This window comes from Megascapheus bottae, chromosome 4 (genome assembly GCF_031878675.1).
Source record: "Megascapheus bottae isolate mThoBot1 chromosome 4, mThoBot2.hap1, whole genome shotgun sequence".
Lineage (NCBI taxonomy): Eukaryota > Metazoa > Chordata > Mammalia > Rodentia > Geomyidae > Megascapheus > Megascapheus bottae.
The window spans coordinates 48,894,754-48,907,889 of NC_143512.1; the positions used below are offsets into that span (position 1 = coordinate 48,894,754).

The 13,136-nt window shown below is 34.2% G+C and overlaps 1 protein-coding gene and 1 pseudogene across 2 annotated transcripts in view; both read right to left on the reverse strand.

Moving 5' to 3' along the window:
• The window catches only part of Cwc27 (CWC27 spliceosome associated cyclophilin), a 179,377-nt gene that overhangs the window by 107,668 nt on the left and 58,573 nt on the right, over positions 1 to 13,136 (reverse strand). The gene's annotated exons all lie outside the window — the stretch shown is intronic.
• LOC150064427 (U4 spliceosomal RNA) lies at positions 1,268 to 1,380 on the reverse strand (annotated as a pseudogene).

Consider the following 13,136-nt stretch of genomic DNA (forward strand, 5'->3'; position numbering starts at 1 on the left):
GTCACTAACTCCTAATCTCAGGTCTCTACTTTAGTCTACTACATCTGACATGACAGAATATGCTTCCATTTCCTTTAGTAAGGCTTTCATATTTATGTAAATATCCTGAACATTATTTTGATCATTGTAATTTTTTTAAAAAAAACTTGATATTTAAAGAACCGAAAGCTACTAACAGGTCTTTTCTATGTGATTCTTAAATTACCTAGTAGTAGGTACCAGCCAGGGGTCTCACTTTATAGGCTTTGTACTGCTGGATTTGGTAAACCTGGCAGACATCAAACAGCTATCCTGACTGCTCATATTCTGCCCACACAAAGGCATCTGTCTTTGTCTTGTTTTTGGACAGGTTTGAAAAACAGTCAGTGAATAAATGTGGTGAAAAGGAAGTACAGTCTTTATTAGGCAGTGATGAATGAACTGAATACTGAAATTTAAACTTGTAATAAATGGTGCTGCCTAGACTTTACTCCTCAAAACAATATATTGCCCAGCTGTTAACTCACTCAAACCTTAAATCAAGCTCAAGCGTACAATGTCACCAATCTGGTACCTTCTCAGGAAAAATGGACTGGAAAATGCATTGTCAGCTGATGCTTTTCTCCTTGTGACTAAAATATCACTATTCTTTATAGGCTTTTACACATTTATAGATTTTTATCAACAGACTTATATTTTCAACTTGGACTAATTACATTTAGCCAGCAACATCTGGTTCATCACAAGATGTTATTGTATGAAGATCATTTACAGAAATAATAAAATTTAAAACAGATTTGACTTTCAGACTTATAAAACAGGGACATTCTAATATAAAGTTTGTGGAAAGACAACTAAGAATAAGGTAATTTCTCTGTCTCCAAATATTCCTTCAGATATTTATCTTTAATCCAATTTGTAATTCTTCAAAACTACCACCAACTTAGTTAGGATCTTTTCTTGTAATGACCATGGTATCCCTAATGATCCAAGTCTCTCAATTCTTTTGCAATTACTTTTGGCTTCTTGGGTAATATGTTAGGCTCATCAACTAATGTTACCAGCAGAAGGCAAAACAAAAAACAAAATCCAAACAAAAGAACTAGTTTAAAGGCTAGAACAGTCAAAACTCAAGATTCAAATCCAGGAACTATTTACATCATACACAGTAAGTTTACTAAGTATATTAAAAGTCAAACAACTCTCAAAATACTGCTTTAAAAAAACTTGAAGTGAACTCCATTTTAGAATAAATGCTTATTACTATTTCTTCTATGCACATTTGCTTTAGAATGTATAATCACATAAATTTTAACTTAATGGCATATTATCATTTTTAATTAGCAACAATTGTGCCTCAGATAAATCTCATTGGCTCCAATACTGCCACTGTACAAAGCTGTGTATTTTTTTAAATTAATTTTATTTATTTATTTTTGTTTATGTGGTACTAGGGAACTGAACCCAGGATCTCATGCATTCTAGGCAAGCGCTCTACCACTAAGCCACAATCCCAGCCCCCAAAACAACGTAATTTTAAAAGGCTAACACAAGTTGATCCCATCAACTTTTCTGTCCTTATATATTGATAGCAAGTAGTGCTTGCTATTGATAACTCTAGCTCATAAAATGACACTTACTTGTTTTCTAAATCAAATGTTCAGTATCTGGTGAAAAAAAAATCTTGAAGTCATTCATGCATGAAAAGCGAATGACTTGTAGCTTTTGATCTACAGAGAAAGACGATTCCCTAGACAAACTTCCCCAAAGTTTCCATTGACATAGTGACATTATAGATTTCTTAAGTCATTTTCTTTCTCTGCTTTTCCCTAAGGCTCTAAAGTAAAACAAAGAATTTCCTTCTCTACAATTAAAAAACAAAACAAAATAAAACAGAATTTTCTTCTCTTAAAGAAATAGGAGAGAGAAATACCCAAATTTTAAAAAGGAATTAGATTATATTTAAGAAAATAGGAAAGAAAAACACCCAAATAAAAAAGATAATTCTCTTGCATTAAATTTGATAATTTATCCATATGTCTGTGACCTCATCTTTCTTGTCCTTTTAGATTAAAAAAAAAAAGAACATGAAGAATTGTCCTGAAGAATTTTCTTGTTCCTAGTGATTGGGAAATGGTAGTGATAGAACATTACGTAAGTAGGTACAAGGCTATCAGATTATTCCTGACTGATCACTGTGCAGGCTGTCTTTTGGTCATTATTCAAAGTTGAAAGAAGATGCTTTACTTGTTTAGAGTCCTGTAACAATTAATTTCTGTTCATACAGTACAGTTCCCCTATACACAATTTTTATGTGGTTGTGAATGAAATAATACATGAACTGAAATCTCCATGCTTTAAAAACAGAACTAACCAAGTCCTGTTCTACACCAACACTATCTAAACAAGGTGAAATATCTACCAAGTACCTGCTTTTGCCATATATTCAGAAAAAAACACATTTTCTACGGCAACACAAGTCTCTGAGAATAATTTGACTCATTGCTAACTTGGGAGTGAAAACTTACTTTTCTTACTTACTTTTATTTTTATTCCCATGTAGTTTTTCCCAAAGATGACAACAACAATAAATCTCTTTTTAAAAGGCCAAGAATTGCTTATTGTTAGATCATTAATATTGAGATTCACAAAGAATAATTTCAAGACAGTAAAAGTTTAAATATGATCGTAGTAACTATAAACTTGGCTTAGAGCAAAAGTGATCTCATATCAGCTTGTAGGCACTGAGGAATGAAAGAAGAGGAAAACTAAACACAGCTCCAAATGCATAAAATAAGATTGTTTGTTGCTGACAAGTCTTTTTTTTAAACAAAACTTCAAAACTTAATTATTAGATGTACTGAACAGCCTTCCCATAGAGAAGCTAGTATGTCTGTCTTTTACAAGTGTTATAAAAAATGTTAGTATCAAGAAAAGGACACTAAAGTCATTGACAGTTTTAACCCTAAGCAAGGACAATGAGAGCACTTTTATGAAGGAACACATAAAAACCAACACCAGGGCTAAAAATCAGTATTTTATACATGCTTTAGGATAGCTACTATTGAAATGAAAGACAAAACAACCCAAAAAAAGCCAGCCAACAATCCAAACAGAAAATAACAGGTGTTGGGAACATTAGCAGAAACTAGAATGCTATGCTATTGGTGAGAATATAAATTGATGCCAATGCAACAGAAAACAGTATGAAGGCTTCTTGAAAAATTAAAAATAGATTTGTCATGAGATCCAACCAATATACACAAAAAATCTGAATGCAAGTTAACAAAGATATATTTTCACATCTATATTCATGGCAGCAAGAAGACAGACATCACTTAAGTGTCAGGAGAATAAATGGATAATGGAAATGTGATAATAGTGAAATATTATCTAGCTTTAAAAGAGAAGGAAATTCTAGTATGGATACATTTGAGGAAAAATGTTAAGTGAAATAATCCAATCACCCAAAACAATACATATTATTCCACCTCTGAGAAATATCTGGAACAATTCTTTTAAATCACAGAAATAGGAAATATGGCTGGGAGAATGCTGCAGACTGTCAGGTGAAAATTTCTGAGATCTAGTTACACATCTATTTAATAATACTGTACTGCACACTTAAAATAGCTATGATGGTAAATTCTGTATTTGTGTGCCGTACCCTAATTAAAAATAAGACTCTTGCAGCAATTCCACTACTTGGCATTTACCCAATCATCCAGAAACAAGGACATACTAAATCCACCAGCACAACAATGTTCATTGCAGCACTATTTACCATAGCAAAGATATGGAACCAACCTAGATGTCCCTCAGTTGATGAGTGGATTAACAAGATGTGGAATTTGTACACAATGGAATTCTATGCTGCTGTCAGAAAGAATGACATTGCCCCATTTGTTAGGAAATGGAAAGACTTAGAAAAGATCATATTAAGTGAAGTAAGCCAGACTCAAAGGAACTTAGGCTCAATGGTTTCCCTCATTTGTCATAATCAGTAGAAACCTTGGGCTCTACTAGCAGAGATTTGCAATAGAGCAAAACCTTGATACAAAAGGCCATATAGTAGGATGCTAAATGAAAGGATCTCTAGGATATAGAAACAAAAGCCATACAATGAATGATTGTTGTTCTTAAGGTACTATGTTATCTCTCATCTCTTTTGCTGTCCCTTGGTTATCTCATATTGTTACAGTATCTCACTTTGTTATCTGATATATTGGATATATTTGTATTTGATTATTTGAAATTAGATAGGGAAGGGGGGAAAACAAGATGAGGGGTGGGGGTGCGGGGGAGGGAAATGGGAACCAAGACTTGTGAAAGGGTATCAATGTATGGGAATTAATGCACTATCTATCTGGCAAATATCATGTAACCCTTCTATTAATTACAATAAAAATATATGAAAAAAATAAGACTCTTAATGAAGGGAAGAGATTGTGTCAGACTTTGCATATGACACTTGCTTTACAAATAGTAAATAAACTCTTAGGGAGATGTAAAATAATGTCTGAGTCTCCCAATTGTTCCATCAAGGAAAGCAGAGGTTCATCACTTAAGTCAAAAGGAACTTCAAAGCACCTTCTGTACATCTACAAAGAAAAATCCGCTCCCTTCCACAGCACTTCTGGCTGAGGACCAATCATTGCTATTTGAACAAGCATATTTTGTAGGAATGTAGCCTCATTCTGCCAGAAAGATTTTCCTCCCTATTGAGCCTCCATGTGTCTTATAGTAACTTTCATAGATGGATCTTAATTCTGTCCTCAGTAGAGAAGAGAGAAATAACCTAGTCCTGGTCATGTGAATACTTTTCACTAGAAAGAAGGGGGAGAGAATGCCAATATTATAGTTTTTACTTTCTTTGCCAATATGTCCATTAACCCAATGACCTAAAGAATAAGCAAAAAGAACCACATAATTTTGGGTTTTTTCTTTTAATATAGAGTTCAAAATGTTATCAGTACTTTTGAAAAGAATGCCAATTTATTAAAAATCACTTATGTTTTAGATATTCTTTGTTTGAAAACACAAGTATGAAAATCCTTAATCTAAGAACCAAAAGGTTTTACTTCTTGTAACACCTGTGGCCAGAACCTGAAATAATATCTGGCCCTTTTGTTCTTTCCCCAAGTAGTTCTCAGACATCTAATAAATGGTGATAGCAAAAGATTAGGACAGAAGCATATTATCCTCTTATCAGTCATTCATTTCATTTTCATGTGTGTTAATGATTTAAACCATTCAGCACAACTAAAAGTGATTAATATGATTTCAGTGTGAGTTTTGTGCCTAATTGTACATTTATAAACATAAACCAATAACACTATGTGTTAGCAGGAAATGATAAATGAATGAAAAACTGTAATCAATTACTTAGGTTTTCATCTTTAAGGAAATAACTTAGGTATCTGTTCCAATAGGTTATAAGAAAATCAGGAGAGTAAGTTGGGTAACAACATCAATTACACTGGTAGATTATATAAAGCACTATGTAAAAGTTTGGTTTCACATACTTAACTGAAACTTTATTAGCTTTTAAAAGAGTTGGAATTCACCTAGAATGGAAGAGCAAATGAATGAGATAAACTGAATAGGAGCAAATTTTCAACTTAGTACTAAATAAATGAGCATCCACTATATTCTTTATACTTATTGAGTACTCACTTTGATTAAAATAGATTTTTACTTTGTATTTCGGTATACGTAGCTTTTTAAGTAATTCATAACAATAAATTTTAATATTAAAATATTCTAGTATGTTTATCTTTAAAATTCATGTAGGCATTTCAATAACTAAAGCTACATTCTCATTGTGGTTTTTCAGCACTATAAAAATTCTAGCTGGATGTAAAGGCCCACACCTGTAATCCTAGTTACTCAGGAAGCTGAGATCTGAGGATCAAGGTTGAAAGCCAGCCAGGGCACAAAAGGACCTGAGATTCTTATCTCCAATTAACCAAAAGAAAATGGAAAGTGGGGCTTAGCTCCAGGGTAGGATGGTAGCCTGGAGCTACAGAGTTCAGGGACAACAGCCAGGCTCAGGGGTAGGGTGGTAGCCTTGAGCTGAAGAGTTCAGGGACAGTGCCCAGCCCCAGGACTCACAAGAAAAAAAAAATTCTTTCAGTGTTTAGGAAGAGATAAGCAAATAATGAAAGAGAGCATCCACTCATTGATCTAAGGAACCCCAGTTTGTTTTCTCCTTGGCTGTTTTTGCCTCTAGGTTTTTCCTCTTGAATCTTTACTTATCATCTTGAATAAGCCACAGGATTGACAATCTACCTCCAGACAACAGTTAAGGCTATATTCAAGACATTATGTTGGAAAATGAACTCTACAACTTGGTGGGGGGTTCGGGGAGTGGGAGAAGGAAAGTGGAAGAAAAACATGGAAGGGATAACAATGTCCAACAAATCTACTCAGTACTATATATATGTAACTGCAACCCCTCCGAACATCTTCCTGACAATAAAATTAAAGAAAAAAGAAAAAAACAACAGTAAACCTAGCAAGACAGATCCTGGCTACTCAAATGAGGGCAATTACCCATGAAAATGAAGCTGCAACCTGGAACAAAAGTAATCATTTCATGGAAATTCAGACAATTCCCCTCAAATGTAACAACTCTACAGAAGCCCTTGTAGAATCAGAACTGAGACAGTGATCAATCAAACCACTGGTATGATTAAAAGTATACATCTGTCAGCTATTAAAAGAGAATTAATTTCTGGATACTGTCAACCTCCCTAGGAACTATGTCATTAGTGGAGTTTAATTGTGACTAAAGTTGTAAATGAAGTACCTTAAAACTTAAAATAATTCAATCTGATTTAATTAGAACTGAGATAATAAGATCAATATCTCCACATCTGTGTAGCAAATTCTTGGTTCCTATTTTCTCCTGCATAAAAAGCTATTGTCTTTTTAACTGTTTCTACTCTGGTGTATCTAGAAATCAGATGAAAGACTCTCTGAGTTATCCCATTATATACATAGGAATAGTGATTTCAGGTTCTCAAAATAAATATGATCACAACACAATAAAAATTATTTAATATTAAAAAAGTAAAAGTAAATAAATAAATATGATCACAAGTTTTTGAAGTTTGAAGAAAACATCAGAGTTTTTTCTCAACAAGTAAACCTAATGTCTGGCAATAATATTTACCATGTTCTTTCTTACTGACATATACAACAACCAGCAGACTACAGTTTTTCAACAAACAGTATTTCATAAAAACAGACTCATCAGGAATGCCTTTTACATGACCTTGAAGATCTTCATAACATTAAGAAAATCAAGTGTTCTTATGTAAGTAATTCATTTGGAAGTGATAACAAGGCTTATTAGTAAAGGCATTTTGGAGAAAAAGTAGATTGAAAAACTGTATTAGTGCTTGCTACCTGCCATATTACAGAGTTGGATTTTTGTTCAAATTGAATTTTGTCGGCTGATTAGAGCTGTTCTAAAAAATGTCGACAAAGTAGGTTGACATAAATAGAAGTGTGTTTTTAGAGAATTACTCCATCAAAATGGCCAAACAAAGACCAAAAGCAGAGAAATAAATGATGCTACAATATTGTAAGCACTAACTTATTTTTGAGGATTGGATGACAAATACATGGCTCACAAACGAATCTGCCATTATAGTATAAAAGCAGTAATAGGTAAGATGTAATCCAGTAAGTATAATCATTTTCTATTAAACTTTACTTTAAAAACATAGTATAGGTTAGATTTAGTCTGTATTTGGTAGTTTGCCAATAATTCTTTTAGGGCAAGAATAAATACCTGAAGTTGGTAACCAAATATGCAATGTCGTGATGAAGATGTAAAGATCTAGGTCTCAGCAAGTTAACTAAGATTTGATAGGGTTTTCTGAATATATAGAATTAGACATTAAGGAAAAAAAAGAATCTAGGACCACTGCCAAATTTCTAGCCTGGGTAAACAGGGAGCTAAGTATATATTTACTGAGAGAAGAAATCTAAGTTGGAGAATAAATTTGGTAAGACTGATTATATATAATTTGTTTGGAAATGTTAAACTTCAAGTTTATGTGGGACATCTATCTAGGAGTGTTACAGAACACTTCCATCTTCACAATTTATCAGTCACCACATCCTTCCAATTCTTCTTCTCAAAGCTCTCAGATCCCTCTGATAGCTCCTCTATTCCCAATGTCTTTGTTAGTCCCTTATGTAGCTGCAAGATGTGCTGTCCGCTAACCTATTGTCCATATTAAGTATAAATTCAATCATGTTAATTCCTGCTTAACGTTCTCTAATGGCTTCTCAGTAATGCACAAGTTCATCTATGATATACTCCATTATCTTCAGCTGAAAAAAAAGACTTGTAGTCATTATGCTAAGATACTAAGTTTAGTACAGATGGTGAAGAACTAGATTTTTTTATCTTTACTTTCTATAATGTATCTTCGTGAATATATATTACATGTTTAATAAAGAAGATCAAGTTAGAAATATCCACAAAGGCCAACAATATTCAGCATTCTTTTCTGCCAACTAACTACTCAGCGCTTGGAAAGATTCCACCTTTCTGCAGATTATCCTTGAAAACAATGTTTTAGGTACAGTACACACCTCTTCTATCTGGCTCCTGCTACAGGTCTGCCTGGGCATCTCTGCTCCCAGAGAGCTCAGTCTTCTGTTGGCCCTTCAGCTCAGGATTCCTACTACACAATTCCACTGATACTCAGGCACAGACTTGAGACTTGGCTGGAGGAGTGCCCAAAGAGAACCACTGGAGAACAGATTTGTTATGTCCTTCTAAGAAGCATCCGTAGTGGGAGGTGTGGGGGGGGGAGGGTAATGGGTACCAAGACATGTGAAAGGGTATCAATGTATGTGAATTAATGCACCTTCTATCTCGCAAATATCATGTAACCCTTTTACTAATTACAATAAAAAAAAATGTGAAAAAAAAAAGAAGCATCCGTAGTCCACGGTGACTCCTTCCTCTCTGGCCACTGAATCAGTCGTCATGTCTAGTTGCCATTCTTTTTTTCTCAACTCCCTTTGTGTGTGTGTGTGTGTGTGTGTTTCTACATTCTGAATTTTTCTTTTTTTAAATATTTTTATTGTAATTAATAAAAGGGTTACATGATATTTGCCAGATAGAAGGTGCATTAATTCACATACATTGATACCCTTTCATATGTCTTGGTACCCATTTCCCTCCCCTCCACCCCCCCATCTTGGTTTTCCCCCCTTCCCTATCTAATTTCAAATAACCAAATACAAATATATCCAATATATCAGATAACAAAGTGAGATACTATACCAATATGAGATAACCAAGGGACAGCAAAAGAGATGAGAGATAACCTAGTACATTAAGGACAACAATCATTCATTATATGGCTTTTGTTTCAATATTCTAGAGGTCCTGTCAATTAGCTTCATACTATATGGCCTTATGTATCAAGGTTTTGCTCTATTGCAAATCTCTGCTAGTAGAGCCCAAAGTTTCTACTGATTATGACAAATGAGGGAAACCATTGAGCCTAAGTTCCTTTGAGTCTGGCTTACTTCACTTAATAGGATTTTTCCTAAGTCTTTCCATTTCCTAACAAATGGAGCAATGTCGTTTTTTCTGACAGCAGCATCACATTCCATTGTGTACAAATTCCACATCTTGCTGATCCATTCATCAACTGAGGCACATCTAGGTTGGTTCCATATCTTTGCTATGGTGAATAATGCTGCAATGAACATTGTTTTGCTAGTGGATTTAGTATGCCCTAGTTTCTGAATGGTTGGGTAAATGCCAAGTGGTGGAATTGCTGGGTCATAGGGGAGCTCTATGTTTAGCCTTTTGAGGAACTGCCATACTGCTTTCCATAGTGGTTGAACAAGTTTGCACTCCCACCAACAGTGTAGTAGTGATCCCTCCTGGCCACATCCCCTCCAGCATCTGTTATTATTCGTTTTCCTGATCCTGGCCATTCTAACTGGAGTGAGGTGGAATCTTAGAGATGTTTTGATTTGCATTTCTTTTATGAACAGAGATGTTGAGCATTTCTTCATGTGTCTATAGGCCATTTTGTTTCTTCTTCAGAGAAGACTCTCTTTAAGTCTTTGGCCCATTTTTTAATGGGATGGTTGTTACTTTGGAGATTAGTTTTGGAGTGATTCAATTTTTTGAGCTGTTGATATATTTTAGATATGAGGCCTTTGTCCATTGTATGGTTGGTGAAGATCTTCTCCCACTCTGTAGGCTTCCTAATTAATTTACTAGCTATGTCCTTTGCCATACAATCACAACAAATCAGAGAAAGGCTGGATAAGTGGGACTACATTCTGAATTTTTCAAGTGCTTTACTCTCTGGCTTATACAGTTAGCATTGATACCTAACTGATGTTTATGTCTATACTTACCTCTTACTGTAATCTGCTTGTTAAGGAAATTCCCAGAAATCTTAAATATAGCCCCACCAAAGAAATGAGAAACTGTCTCGAGATCTACATATTCTAGTCCAAACTTTGTCACTGTTTGCCTTGAATCTGACCCTTTCCTATTTCCTTCCCCTTATCCAGCCCCTGTGCTTTCTTGCCTTCTGGTACTTTCTCAAGTCTCCCCTCCTACCAAAAAGGAATGACTTCTTCCTACCTATCTTCAACCTGCCAGGCTCTTAGAACCTAATTTAAATACGATCAATTCCATTAAGCTCTCTTTTATTCACAAAAGTCAACTATTCTTCTAATGAATTCTTTTAATATTGCTGATACTATATATATACATATATATACATATATATATATATACTAATCAAATTCTGTCGTTGGCTCTATTACTTGCTTACATTATACCTTTTTAACCCTTATCTTCTTCATTAGAAACTCACATTCCACCAAAATTCCATAGACTATAAATGACTAGTGAGTGAATGATTCTTCTCAAGAAATATTTCAAGGGCCAAGACTCAGTCTTTAAACATATATTCACTGTGTATCTAAAACATTTAAAAGAGCCTAACCAGTGCACTTAAAAAAAAAAAGCAAGTACCTCACTTATTCACTCATTTAATAATCATATGTTAGAAATTCACAAAAAGCATTAAATTAACAATGTGAAAATGATTCAACATCCACCGTTTTGAAAGATGTTCTTTTCTATCAAAAAGGAGATATATCAGATATCTTCCTGGTTCCCCTTGGGAACACATTATGATAATTCATTATTTTTCATAAATTCCCTATGTAAAAATGATCACAGTTAGACCATGTATAAAAATTATTCCAAACCCAAACCTAACTGATTTTTACAAATTTCATCAATTTAGATCACCATTTTCTTTGACACAGCAAAATTAAACAAACAAGCAAAACAGAATAACAACAACAAAAAAAGCTTTACTGCTCTTTTAAAGTTCAGTTTTATTACTTATGGGGAAATGGGCTTTCCAGAACACTTGTAAGTCAGAAGCAAAGTACACCTGGGTATTAATTCTTTTTCCCTCAGGATGAGAGAAAGTGTCCTTGCTGTTGCTGAGCTTGTTTCAAGATCTAGCAAAGTCTGGTAATTTATAAACATTCCCTTAAAAGGAATCCCACAGATGGTTAGTTCAAGTTCTTCTGGAATAGTGATGAAAATGGAATAGCCCACAGATTGTTACTGCTTTCAGGACAGTGAATATAAAAAGAACATTGACAGTAAGAAATGAATTTCCTGACTCAAGAATTCTATTTTGCTTGTATATTGTTATTAGCAGCTGTTTATCCCTATTAAGGTCATTGGAAGCAAAGACAAACTATGGTAAGAAGAACTGCATCTGTTACTAACTGACTTTACTCATGATAAAAACACACTAAATCCTTGCTTAATCAAATTGGGAAAATAAATCTAAAAGCACACAAAGGTACACAAACATGTATGTACATGTTCTCTTCTGGCTTTCTGTAATCTAACCCAAACATTGTATAAGATTTAGAGAAATAATTTTTATTGGATAATTATTCTAGTTTTGGGGGAAAATTAATTGCATAGATCATTAATTATAAAGCATGTTCCTGCTCAGATTAAATGTCTATATTCAGGCTGGGCAAGGTGGCTCATGCCTGTACTCTTAGCTACTCTGGAGGATGAGATCTGAGGATTGAGGTTGAAAGCCATCCTGGGCACAAAAGAACTTGAGACTCCTATCTTCAATTAACCACTAGAAAATGGGAAATGGGGCTGAGGCTCAGGGCTAGGGCAGTGGTAGCCTTGAACTGAAGAGCTCAGGGAAAGCGCCCAGGCCCAGAGTTCAAGCCCGATAACCCACAAGAAAAAAAAGTCTATATTCAAAAAGCTCTAGATAAAATATAGTTTTAGAAATATTGGTGCTTTTTTGAAGAACAGTTCATTTTTTTTAAAAAAAAGGTATCCCAAATTCTAGAAAGGTTAAAATTCCTTCCCAAGGAAACACTGTTGAGAGTTTTTAACTTCACAAATATATTTTGAAATGAGAACAGCAATCACAATGTCAGATTTCATATTTTAGAACAAGTATGACAACATTTTACATTAAGTGGTAAATTGTAAATAAAAAACGATATCTGTGGGGTGAAAGACCTTTCTTTTTGTTAAACATCAAAAACTGAAACATGTAGCCAGATGCCAGCTGCTCTGGCCTATAACTCTAGCTATTCAAGAGCTTGAGGTATGAGAATGACAGCTTTGAATCAGAATGCCAACAAATTCATCAGACTCTAATCTCCAATTAATCAGTGAAAATCTAGAAGCGTGGCTCAAGTGATATGTATGGCACAATCCATGAGTGAAAAAGCTAAGTGAGAACATGAAGTCCTGAGTTCAAGCCCCAATACCTCCGATAAGGAGAGGGAGAAGGAATCAGTATCAAAATAGATTTCTTTAAGACTGGAACTCTTTCTCCTTGGTCTTGCTCAGAACAAGCTATTTTTTTTATTTAGTAGTGAGCAGTAAGACTAACAATATTAAACATAATGACTGCATTGAAATCTTTTTTCCTCCATGAAAAGATAAAAAAAATTAACATTTGCTCGTAAGTTTTGGAACCAAATTTAATGCTTTATTAAGTAAGCAATAGAGTCACAGTAATAATCTTATCAGTATGTAAAAATACTACTTTAAAAAGTGATAAATGGGCTGAGAGTTTGGCCTA